This window comes from Aquila chrysaetos, chromosome W (genome assembly GCF_900496995.4).
Source record: "Aquila chrysaetos chrysaetos chromosome W, bAquChr1.4, whole genome shotgun sequence".
Lineage (NCBI taxonomy): Eukaryota > Metazoa > Chordata > Aves > Accipitriformes > Accipitridae > Aquila > Aquila chrysaetos.
The window spans coordinates 331,842-345,666 of NC_054457.1; positions in this window are offsets into that span (position 1 = coordinate 331,842).

A 13,825-nucleotide genomic window follows, 5' to 3' on the forward strand; every position below is an offset into this window, starting at 1 on the left:
CCACACCCTCCTAATAGCTGAAACATTGGTCTTTACAGGTGGGGAGTAGGACATACCCTCTTTGAATTGCTGGAAATCTTGGGACAGCTCCTCCACAGCTGAAATGCAGGCTTGTAGGGAGGAGAAGAGATTTTCTTTGTATTGCTGGAGTTGGCGAGCGCTTTCATCCACTGTCAGTGCCTCTTTGTCTTTCCAGGTCATTATTGCCAGTGAGCTGGCATAGGACGATGGTGCACTCTGTACAAACTTCTGCCACATGGGTCATGTGCATTGGACTTCGTCTGGATCTTTGGGTAATTGTGCGTTGTCCAGGTCATAATAAATCGTCTCTAGCACAGCTAATTCCCTCAGATATTGGATACCTCTCTCCATGGTGGTCCACTTGCTTGACTGACATATAACATCTTCCTTAAAGGGGTACCTTTCCTTCATGCTTGACAGGAGTCGCCTCCAGAGGCTGAGGGCTTGTGTCCCTTTTCCCTTTGCCTTGTCAATGCCACCTTCCCTGGCAAGCGATCCCAGCTGCTTGGCTTCCCTACCTTCTAATTCCAGGCTACTAGCTCCATTGTCCCAGCATTGGACTAGCTAGTTGATAATGTGCTCACCTATACGGCGGCCGAAATCTTTTCACATATCCCGCGGCTCACTCAGGGATAGGGATCGGGTGATTACCTCTGGTTCTGCCTCTTCCTCCTGTTCCCGTGATGACCCTGGTTCATCTTCATGCTTCGCTAAGTGAACTGATTTTTTTGTATATTTCTTCTTGTGTATGGGGGCAACTGATACTGGTGTGGGTTGGTTCGCTGGTTCAGCTGCAGCGCCTGTTGCGGGGGTTGAAGTGGCTGTCGTGCCTGTCGTCTTGTTGTTAGATCCAGAGACCTTCTCTTCCCCTTGAGGGTACTGAATAGTGTGGAACAGGGCTCGATAGCGTGGGCCAGGCCCCAGCACGTTGCAGTGATTTGTGTCTCTCTGGAGTTGCTGGGGTGACAGCATACTTTCTCCAAATATTTTATCAGTTTTTCCAGAGTCTGCACTTGTTCAGGGGTAAATTTCCAAAACACTGGAGGTGCCCACTGTCCTAGGTACTTGCCCATACTACCCCACACACCCTGCCACTCATCATTATCCAGCCTCGGGGCAGATCTCTGGGTGATCTTCTTAAATAGTTGTTTAGCCTGAAACAAGACCTGAACCACATTCAGGAACCTGCTAGTTCCTAGCCATCGGACCATGCTGGTCTCAGCATCTCAAGAGTATTCAAATTTTTCAAAATTCTCAAACACCATTGTAACTAGACTTGGGGAGAAAGGTGTCTCGCCCATGGATTGGGTCTCCGAGGAGGAAAGGTAAAGGGTGTAAATATTAATACTTTCCCACAGATGGCTCCTGAAGTATAGAGGTGACAACAATGCTGAGTGCAAATACCGGATTAGTCCCACGACCGATAAATTTATCATACCATAAGCCAGTATTACACAGTACATCAAAGTGAAAACCTTAATCCACCTCCCATGGGTGATAAGCAGCAGCACAGGGACTACATACAGCAAGTGAGGTGATACATAACAGAACTCTTAAAAGGAGCGCCACAACTCTAAGAGCCCATAAATCAACATAGTGAACAGCGACTATTAAACTAATATAATGAATGCTTGTAACAAATTTGTTTAAGATGCTCTGGTCAGGTTTGTCGTTATCTCAACCCTTCGGGCCCCATGTTGGGTGCCAAAATGGACTGTCGTGGTTTAACCCCAGCCAGCAACTAAGCACCACGCAGCCGCTCACTCACTTCTCCCCACCCAGTGGGATGGGGGAGAGAATTGGGAAAAAAAAAAGTAAAACTCGTGGGTTGAGATAAGAACAGTTTAATAGAACAGAAAAGAAAAAACTAATAATGATAATGATAACACTAATAAAATGACAATAGTAATAATAAAAGGATTGGAATATACAAATGATGCACAATGCAATTTCTCATCACCCGCCGATTGATGCCCAGTTAGTCCCCGAGCAGCTATTCCCCCCACCTCCACTCCCCCCAGTTTATATACTAGGCATGGCATCACATGATATGGAATACCCCATCGGCCACTTTGGGTCAGCTGCCCTGGCTGTGTCCCCTCCCAACTTCTTGTGCCCCTCCAGCCTTCTTGCTGGCTGGGCATGAGAAGCTGAAAAATCCTTGACATTAGTCTAAACACTACTTAGCAGCAACTGAAAACATCATTGTTATCAACATTCTTCTCATACCTAGCTCAAAAACATAGCACTATACCAGCTACTAGGAAGGCAATTAACTCTATCCCAGCTGAAACCAGGACACAGATTTACAGCAGCTTAAGATTAATGCATCTCTGTGCCAACAGTGTGATTTGGCTGACTTTATAAGTTATTAAAGCATTTGGGTGCAGGATTATACTTCAGAGAAAGCTTTGCAGGCCTTTGGCATTAGCAATACTATGACAAGATAATCTGGGAGCTTTTGGGTACCTTGAGGAATGCTGTTTGCTTGGGGAACCCAAATGTGTCCATTATCTGAACTGCAGTGAGCAAAAGCTCTGAAGGATATACAGGAATGGGGTAAGGAAACAATGTGAGGTTTCCAGATTTGTCTACCAGTACTTGCAGAGTGCTGAGGGAGAGTCCATTAAACCTTTAGGAGAGAGAGTTGCTGTGTGTGTCACTGCTTCCAGCCCCTTGGCCCTGGCAGTGACAGGCTCCCCAGAGCCCGCTCCTGTGCCCAGCCACCTCAGGGCTGTGTGCAGAGTGCACCAGTCACTGCCTGTAGAGCAGGCAGGGCTAAGGGGAGCTGAGAGTGTCAGGATCCTGATGAGATGAGGGGGATGCTCCCAAAGCGCTGAGATGTCCGAGGTGAGGAAAGAGGCGCAGCAGCATCCAGGGGAGGGGACACAAAGGGCAGCTCCCTAGCTGAGATTCACTGTGCTTCTAGCACTTCTTGGGGTGGTACAAGGTCTTCAGTTATTTAATCTGCTGTTTGCAGCAGCAATCTGTGGAAGAGCAAGTCATCACCAGCATCCAAGAAAAGAGTAAGTCCTCTCAACAGAGTGCAGCTGTTCTGGGGCAGATTTGGATTTACATCAGCATGGAGCAGCTCGGGCCACACAGCAACCTGCTGCTGGCCTGGCAGTGGTTTTGCTTTTGCAGTGTCTCCCTAGCTGATTTTCAGCCAGTGGGGTCCTGTGCCAGATGTTGTAAATGCCAAGAGACCCAGCAGTAGATCTTCAGCTGGGCTGTGGCCAAGCCTTCCTCTGATTTAAAACTGTTTTGTCCAATAAGGTGTATGAAGGGAATTACAGGCACCTAAACAAAAATTGATAGAAGTCTTAAGAGTCAGACTCCAGGGTGGAAAATATTGAATATTCTATTTTCTGTTTCATATTTTGAAACGTGATCCCATTACTTTACTGATTAAATGCCACATTAGATATTTAATTTCAATATTAAAATTTTAATTTAATCTTGATTGTGAAAAATAATCATGTCCAAAACAGGATTCTAATTAAAGTTTACAATTTATTATATGAATAGAGGCAAGCAAACAGCGCTGGGTGCACCAGGAGCCTCTGCTCTACCAAGGCACACACCGTCAGGTCTAATTGTGCAGGTTAAGTACAGGTTCTACATACATATTCACTAGATCCCTGAGAAATGTTTATACATATTCATTAGTTTTCCGGGAAACTATTAGCATATGTAAATGTCCTTTACGCAGGCGCATTGAAGGTCTCTGGTGGTCTTCAGGAGTCCTCTGGTGGTGTTCCATAGTCTTCCTCACTTGTCCGCTATTTGACCCTCCGCAAGTGATTCTGCGCAGTATGGTCCTTTACATGTTTTGATACCTTAGTGCTTGTTAGTGTTCTTATTATCTAAGTTCTCATTAGTGGTATAGCACCATATGGTTAGTTTAAGCTAAATTATCTACAAGGATGGGAACAAAAGGCAGGAGTTCTTATCTTTTCTGGCCTTATCTATTCAAGCAAGGCCTCTACTTGTGTCTTCTTAACAAGATCGTAAATTCATCGAACACTTAATTAAGTCTTGTGATCGCTCTTGGTTCCTTCTTGCTCATCATTCCTAAGTACCAGTCTCTGACAGGCTTAATCCTTGACAAACACCAGTCCTTGGTATGTAAAGTTACAGAGAAACAATCATTAAGCAATAAGCAGTTTGTTCTCTATATCAATCCCCCCCCTTTTCTTTAAACCTTTGCAAATTCTTTTGCAACTATAAGATTCCACTACTTCCAAGAGACCGTGTATTTTTCGATTTCTACTTGATGTCTGATTTTATTTCGTTTCCAACTTTCCTAATTCCGTACTGTTATGTGGCTTTTGCAGGAAGCAAGAACTATATACATACTCTCCTACTTCCCTTAGGCCTACGGTTATACAAGATCAAGCAAAACGGTTAAAGATTACATATGCAGAGAGGGTCACATTTCACCATGCGGCCCTATCGTTGTTTTATATTGACACGAATCAGGTAAATATATTTCACATTGATTAACTATGGAAGCTATTTAATTTCTATATTTAGTATCTCATCCCTGCAACATAACCCAGAAGGGGTTGTAGATGTGATGTGCAAGTTGAATTTCCATCTTGCTCTTGTACAATTGGACTACATTTTTGAATGACGCATGTAGTCAAGAAATAAATTAGTGCAATGGAGAGGGAATAGATTTTTCCCTTTTATATTTAAAAAATAATGAAGTTAGATGAGATTTTAATAGAAGAGGCTGAATACCAGTGACGTGCGGAAACAGACTCCACAATCAGTGAGATTGTAAAGTAGGTATGTTTATTCAGCGCTGGGCAGCACAGGGGGTAGTCCCACCAAAGTCGTGCGCGCCCGACTCAGCAGTTCGTTTCAAGTTTATACAGTCAAGTGTTACATATTCACAATATGCCTATACATATGCATGACTTATCCCCGCTTCATATTAAAATTAGCTCCAAGAGGTCATTTCCATAGTCTCCTCTCAACTGCGCTTGCGCAGTGCCTCTTTATGGTGGTCGTCTGGTGGTCGCAGAGATGAAGATAGATGACTCCTCTTCGTCACCGCTAGTAACCTCTTTTCTTGCGCAGGCTCAGTGATTTCTTGGTATTCACCCAAGCCGCAAGACCAATCTTAGCTGGCTCTTGGGGCCAGCTCCTGCTTCTTATCAGGAACTCTCTGCCTCATTGGCTGGTTCTTGGGACCAGCTCTTCTTATCAAGGACTGTCTCTATGATGTCAGCTAATTTCAACAATGTAAGCACTAAACATCACCTTTCATCCCCGTTTATTATGTCTACTGAGATTCTTTTGACTCCCCTTGTCTCACCAGGAGGCCTGGAAAAGGAATATGAAGGGGAGAACATGCCTGTTCACTGCAGGGTTATGAACAAGGAAAAAGGAATGCAAGTGAGAGATAATGTGCAATCAGACCAAAAAAAACCTGGAGATCTAGCTGTATTGGGTTTGCATGGCAAGGTTTTGGTAGCAGGGGGGGCTACAGGGGTGGCTTCTGTGAGAAGCTGCTAGAAGCTTCCCCTATGTCTGACAGAGCCAATGCCAGCTGGCTCCAAGATGGACCCTCTGCTGGCCAATGCCAAGCCAACCAGCGATGGTGGTAGCACCTCTGTGATACCATATTTAAGGGGAAAAAAAACCTGCTGTGCAACAGCAGCTGACAGAGGAGTGAGAACATGTAAGAGAAACAACCCTGCAGACACCAAGGTCAGTGAAGAAGGAGGGGGAGGAGGTGCTCCAGGTGCTGGAGCAGAGATTCCCCTGCAGCCCGTGGTGAAGACCATGGTGAGGCAGGCTGTCCCCCTGCAGCCCATGGAGGACCCCACGCCGGAGCAGGTGGATGTGCCCTGAAGGAACCTATGACCCGGCAGAGACTCCACGCTGGAGCAGGCTCCTGGCTGGACTTGTGACCCCATGGGGGACCCATGCTGGAGCAGTCCATTCCTGAAGGACTGCACCCCATGGAAAGGACACATGCTGGAGTGGTTCGTGAAGAACTGCAGCCTGTGGGAGGGACCCACGTTGGAGAAGTTTGTGGAGGACTGTCTCCTGTGGGTGGGACTCCACACTGGAGCAGGGGAAGAGTGTGAGGAGGAAGGACCAGCAGAGACAACACATAATGAACTGACCTCAACCCCCATTCCCCATCCCCCTGCACTGCTCGAGGGGAAGAGGTAGAGAATTCCGGAGTGAAGTTGAGCCCAGGAAGAAGGGAGGGCTGCAGGGAAGGTGTTTTTAGATTTGTTCTTGTTTCTCATTATCCTACTCTGATTTGATTGGAAATATATTAAATTAATTTCCCCAAGTCAAGTCTGTTTTGCCCAGGATGGTGTGGCGGTGTGCTTCCCCCACCCCCACCCCCAACCTGACCTGTATTTCCCATAACCCTGCTCAAATGATAACCACCAGTGGTTATCATATTGGATGTGTCTTGTTGTGATGGCTGCATCTGGTTCGAAGTGGATTCTTGGGAGACAGATAACAATACAATACCCAAGGGCTAATTTGAACAATGCACCCACCTAATCACAGTGCTGGTCAATGTCTGACTCAAGCCAAATTTGGAAGAAGCTAACACCTGTAGTTGATATGTAAATATGACTATGAGTTTCTCCATAAATAGTGGGCAGCCCAGAGCCCCTTGAGCTCTCCTGCACAGCAGCAGGCTGCATGCCAGGATCTCCCCTTGAGTAGGGGTGCCTCTCAAGGTTACTCCTCAAGGTTGAGAGATTCCTTGCCAGAACAGATTCTCGGTAAGTGATTAATAGCATGCTAAACTTTGAAATCTTAGCCAAGTGATGTAAAGGATTGATTGCACATATATAATCCTTTAGTCATAAACTGTTGACCAAGTCTGGAACTAAGTCTGGATCCAGCTGCACCTAGACTCCCCTCTGAGAAGGAGTTTAGAATGCAAGGGGGTCCATTCTGAACCTCGTGACTCAATGGGAAGGTCTCCCTGACAGTTTTATCTGACCCTGTCCTCTATGCAGTAAATATCAAGTGAACCTTGCCATCGAATCTTGTTAAACCACTGTCGCATTTACTATCAAACTTTGTTAAATCGCTGTTTTATATCAATAAACATATTGCTACTCTCTTACGAGTGAATTGTGTCACTCCATCTGTGACAGACAGTAATTGCTGGGTGATCTCCCTGTCCTTATCTTGACCCACAAACCTTTTGTTATATTTTCTCTCCCCTGTCCAGCTGAGGAGGGGGAGTGATAGAGCGGCTTGGTGGGCACCTGCCGTCCAGCCAAGGTCAACCCACCACACCCTGCTTGAGCAGGGGATTTGAACAAGATCACCTCCAGAGGTCCCTTCCAACCTCAACCCTTGATTCTGTGACTCTCTGAATCATGGTGTGATCCAACATAGGCAAATGACTTAGCCTGTCAGTGTCTCAATATATTTATTTTCAAAATAAACATATTACCTGCTTTGCAGAAGTACTATATTGGCTTTGTGTGCACTGGTGAAGTGTTGCGAGACTAGGAATACAAAGTTGCTGATAATAATTTCTATGCAGCTTTATTAGCATTAAACCAAGATCTCAGTGTGAGATTAAACTCTGCCAACTTTGACACTCCTATGCTTCAGTTCCTTGTGGGTCATCTTTGAAGAGTGTTAGGCAGTGTTTGGGACTCTCTGAAAATGGGTATAGTGGATATCTAGTAGGCGTAGTCCTTCTGAATGAATTGTCTCATAAATTTGCCCAAGCTTGTGGGGGACTGGCTTGATAGCCCTGACAGTCTCCTCCCATGTTATGTTCTTCTGTGGTCTCTCTGAGGAGAGGAGGGCCCTTGCACTCCTCCCTCCTGATGCATTCATATCTCAGGTCAATGTCCTGTGTCAACAGAGATGATGTGCCCCTTCTGGGAAGCACATCTGTCCCGTCCCACTTGGTGGGCTCAGGGGAGGTGATCTTTTAGATGGTCTCTTGCCACACACAGGAGTCACGACAATGACTCAGGAGGGACAGGGAAAATTTCAACACCTCGTTTCGCTCAGCAAATCCCAGGGCAGGAGTCACGACACTGGCTCCTAAATGCTCGAAATATGTTTTATTTAACGTTGACTTATAACACAAGTGTGGCTAAATTTGGCATAGCAGATATTTCAAATAAAAAACTTGACACCTAACAGCCGTAGCAAAATATTCCTAACAACAAGGTAGGAGGAAGAGAAGAGATAAGAGAGAGAGAGAGAAGAAAGAGGAAAAAAGGGAGAGGTAAGTATCACCACCCTTGGATCCAGTGAGGAAAGAGTGTCGGTACTAGCTGTCTGGATTCCTCAGGCAGGTGCGCGTCTGGGGTTGATCCCCCCCCCCCCCCCCCCGCTTTTATACCCTCCTCGGAGAGCCCTTTTGTGGTGGGTTGACCCTGGCTGGACGCCAGGTGCCCACCAAAGCCGTTCTATCACTCCCCCTCCTCAGCTGGACAGGGGAGAGAAAATATAACAAAGAGCTTGTGGGTCAAGATAAGGACAGGAGAGATCACTCAACCAATTACCGTCACAGGCAAAACAGACTCAACTTGGGGAAAATTAACTCAATTTATTACAAATCAACCAGAGTAGGGTAATGAGAAATAAAACCAAATCTCAAAACACCTTCCCTCCACCCCTCCCTTCTTCCCGGGCACAACTTCACTCCCGGATTCTCTACCAACACCCCCCAGAGACACAGGGGGACGGGAAATGGGGGTTACGGTCAGTTCATCACATGTTATTTTCTGCCGCTTCATCCTCCTCAGGGGCAGGACTCCTCACACTCTTCCCCTGATCCAGCGTGGGGTCCCTCCCATGGGCTGCAGTTCTTCACAAACTGCTCCAGCATGGGTCCTTTCCACGACGTGCAGTCCTTCAGGAGCACACTGCTCCAGTGTTGGTCCCCCACGGGGTCACCAAGTCCTGCCAGAAAACCTGCTCCGTGGGCTCCTCTCTCCACAGATCCGCAGGTCCTGCCAGGAACCTGCTCCAGCGCGGGCTTCCCACGGGGTCACAGCCTCCTTCGGGCACCCACCTGCTCCGGCGTGGGGTCCTCCACAGGCTGCAGGTGGATATCTGCTCCACCGTGGACATCCATGGACTGCACGGGGACAGCCTGCCTCACCATGGTCTTCACCACGGGCTGCAGGGGAATCTCTGCTCCGGCGCCTGGAGCATCTCCTCCCCCTCCTTCTTCACTGACCTTGGTGTCTGCAGGGTTGTTTCTCTTAACATGTTCTCACTCCTCTCTCCAGCTGCCGTTTCCTGTCTGTCCCAACTTTTTTTCCTTCTTAAAAATGTTATCACAGAGGCATTACCACTATCTCTGATTGGCTCGGCCTTGGCCGGCGGTGGGTCCGTCTTAGAGCCGACTGGTATTGGCTCTCTCTCGAACACAGGGGAAGCTTCCAGCAGCTTCTTACAGAAGCCACCCCTGTAACCCCCCGCTGCTACCAAAACCTTGCCACACAAAGCCAATATACCTTTGCACATGCGTTGTAGGGTTTTCTCGAAAGTTCTTGAGGAGGGAGTGGGGGCGGGGGGCACTGATGCTCCCTTATCCCATTTAACTTGTTTACACAACTGCCGTGGTAAGGGCCCATGGCAAAACTCCGAACCTGTGACAAAACATCCAAAGTGCAACTGCTAGAAAACTTCCCAGAAAGACAATCACCAGAAAGCCTCTTCGAGGCACAACTGTTACAATACAAAAATCAGTTTTGTACTTACAAGTTAAAATTGTAACTACAGGGAATTGTGATGGGTATAACCATAGAAACCTCATATATTTTCTGTCAAATTTTGTGTTTAAGAACTAACATTATGATTGAAACAATAGACAAGACTGTAGCCAGGGGACTAGCTAATAGAGGTAATTACAAGAGTGTAGTTAAGTGATTAACTAGTATTTACTCATAAGTTTTGCAGTTCTTTGCTCTTATGACTAGATGTTCCTGTACACTAGATGAGAACAATGTTGAAATTGATCACATGTGACTGAAATTGCACTAAGCTTCAAGATCAAAGAACAAGGACAAGAACAAAGACTTCAAGGACAGCCAACAAGAACTTCAAATGGGTCGGTGGTCGCAAAAGCAACCCTTCGACTCAAATGGATCCTTCATTGCGCATGATCAGATGTAGGCAGTACTAAGATAATCAGTTGCAATCATTTTTATGTATATGTATACTAATCTGATTAATATGCAATTAGTTATTCTATATAACCTGTTAGTGCTAGAGCTGTGGTATGCATGCTAGGTGAAACTATTCCCCGTGCATCCAGCGCTGCAATAAACGAAGTGCCTGCTTCTTAACTTCTCATTGTTGTTAAGGAGTTTTATTCCGGATTTCGGCAACAGTTTTGGCACCCCAAATGGGACCTTGCGACTGAGACTGGATGAGATCGAGTGTTGATCGAACTCTGGCCGGCACCGAGGGATTCTCGGGGAGAACCATTGCTCTCGACTCACAAAGCTCCTCGCAACATTCCCTGGAGAAAGGATAAGGCACTTCCTCTTTGAAATTTGTTTGGATAGCCTGCCCATAAGGTGCGGTGAAAGCTTCGCAGGGTTGGGGCTCAGAGGGTACCCGTTTGCATTGGAAGCCTAGGCGTCTGCCCATAAGTCATAAGCGAAAGCTATTGCTGGGTTGGACATTTGTGTATTTGGGACAATCGTCATTTGCATTTGTTTGGTATTTGATATTTGGACTTGATATTTGATATTTGGTATATTTGGTATTTGATATATAAGTATAATGGCATTAGCCAAATTATTTAAGAGTAAGGGTGTGGGAAATATAAACACTGATGAAAAGATACCGAAAACATCATCATTGGGATGTTTATTGGCACATTGGGGTGAATTACATGATAATTTACGTAAAAGTCAAATGACTGAATATTGTAATCATTGGTGGCCTTTGTATGTTTTGGAAGATCAGGAAAAATGGCCAACAAATGGAACTTTAAGTTACAATACTATATTACAGTTAATGTTATTTTGTAGGAGAGAGGGTAAATGGAGTGAAGTGCCATATGTGGATTTGTTCTTTTATTTGAGGCAGCACTTATGAATGAAACGCTCTCTGGAACTTTGGAACAGAGTTTTCCTTTGGGAGATCCCCAGTGGGATCCGAATGACCCTGTACACAGGAGAAGGTTAACTCGATATCAAAATTGGGTGTTGTATGGAGTAAAGCATGCAATGCCGAAAGCTTTGAATTGGTCTAAATTATATGAGAAAAAGCAAGACAAAAATGAATCTCCCTCTGTGTTTTTGGAAAAATTGAAGGAAACTGCTAGAAAATACACTGATCTAAAATTAGAAACAGAGGCAGAACAACAACAATTGGCTTCGATTTTTATGGGACAGTCAGCGCCTGATATAAGGCGAAAGCTCCAAAAATTGGAGGGAGAGGACTCAAGAAATTTGAATAAAATGTTAGAAACGGCATGGAAAGTTTACAATAATTGTTACAGATGCACGACTAACCAAATCCAACAGGTGTTAAAACTCAGATTTATTCTTCAGCAAAAGTTAGTTAGAAGTCTGGTAACATTTTATAAAACCACAGGCTCAATGATGTAAAGAGAATTAATACTACACGGCTGACTTAAGAATCCCCAAGATTTAAAGTGATGGCTCAAAACGCGCTTATCACTCACCTAAAAGCTGAGGGCTCTCTCCCTCGAGGAGTTACCTCGGGCGGTGCCCCGACCCGAGGAGGAGGCCCTGACTGCAGACCCGCTGCTCCGAGGAGGACTGCCCATGTGTCCTCCGGCGGGACCCCGTTTATACCCCTGTCGAATCTGACCTGTGGTCATTTAATTCTATTGGCTAGGAGGGTCACCTCTGTGTACCTGGTGCATCTCGATTGGCCAGTTCAAATTTCAACCTGCAGCCTCCAGGGTTTCCTTCCCCTTCTCCCTTCCTGGAGAAGTTTTGTTTCCTGCTGGCAGGATGGGGGGGGCGAGATGTACTGCCACAATAATCGAGAGAAGGAAGAAGAGCAAAGAAAAGAAAAGAAAGAAAATATTAGAGAGAGTAGATTAATAGCTGTTTTAACAGGAAATGCAGCAAGAGGAAGAGGACGAGCTAGAGGAAGAGGAGGTTTTAGAAATTTTGGTGACCGGGAACCTAATGCACCTCTAGGGATGAATCAGTGCGCATACTGCAGGGAGGATGGACATTGGAAAAAGGAGTGCCCTAAACTGAAAAAAAGTCAGCAAGAAGCTGCAAAAATGATGACTCTAGATGAATGAAGGGGACCGGAGGGGAACCCAGCTGAGCCTCTGGTTACAATTAAGCTGGGAAATGATAAAGTTGAATTTTTAGTAGATACGGGAGCAGTATATTCTGTTTTGAATACTTATAAAGGGAAATTGGGAAATAAAACAGCTAACATAATTGGAGCAACTGGGAAACAGGAAAACAGACCATTCCTTCAACCCCTAGATTTAAAATTTGGAAATAAGGCAATTACACATGAATTTTTGTATGTGCCAGAATGTCTGATACCCTTGTTGGGTCGAGATCTGTTATCCAAATTGAATGCACAGATAGTTTTTGAGGGAGGAGAAATTCTTTTAAAAATACCAGAATCAAAGACAGGAGAAATATTGATGATACAGGAGAAGGTCAAGATTCAGGAGATGCCACAAGAAGTTGATGGTGCTGTGATACCTATAGTTTGGAACACAGAGATGCCTGGAAAATCTAAAATGGCACATCCTGTAAAGGTAGAACTGAAGGAAAATGTGAAGCCAGTGAGATTAAAGCAGTATCCAATTAAACCTGAGGCTAGATTGGGAATCAAGAAATTAATTGATAAATTTTTGGAATATGGAATTTTAGAGGAGTGCGAATCTGAATATAATACTCCAATCTTACCAGTGAAAAAGCCTTCAGGAGAATATAGATTAGTACAGGATCTGAGGGCGATAAATCAGATAGTGAAAGATATACATCCTGTAGTGGCCAATCCATATACACTTTTAACAGCTCTAGGGGAGAATCATCAGTGGTTTACAGTGCTTGATTTGAAGGATGCTTTCTTTTGTATACCCCTGGAAGAAGAAAGTCGAAAATTGTTTGCTTTCGAGTGGGAAAATCCACAAACAGGACGAAAAACACAACTGACATGGACGAGGTTGCCGCAAGGATTCAAGAATAGTCCAACAATTTTTGGGAGCCAATTAGCAAAAGAACTTGAGATGTGGAAACGAGATGGTCCCAAACCTGGACATTTGCTCCTACAGTATGTAGATGACATACTGATAGCGACAGAAGAGAGACCAGCGTGTATAAAGGTAACAATTGATCTTTTAAACTTTTTGGGGCTAAGCGGATACAAAGTCTCTAGAACTAAGGCCCAGATAGCAAAACAGACTGTGATATACCTGGGTTTTGAAATCTCACAAGGGCAAAGACAGTTGGGAACAGACCGCAAAGAAGCAATTTGCTGTATCCCGGAGCTGAGAAATACCCATGAATTGAGAACCTTTTTGGGAATGGCTGGGTGGTGTCGGCTATGGATAATGAACTATGGTCTGTTGGCTAAACCATTATATGAAGCTCTTAAAGGTCCACCATTTGAATGGGGTCCAGATCAGCGGAGAGCTTTCCAGAATTTAAAACTGGCTCTGATGACAGCACCAGCCTTGGGACTTCCGGATCTGACCAAAGACTTCCAGTTATTTGTACATGAGAAACAACACATTGCACTGGGAGTGCTGACCCAGAAGATGGGGAGTTGGAAACGACCGGTTGGATATTTTTCCAAACAATTGGACTTT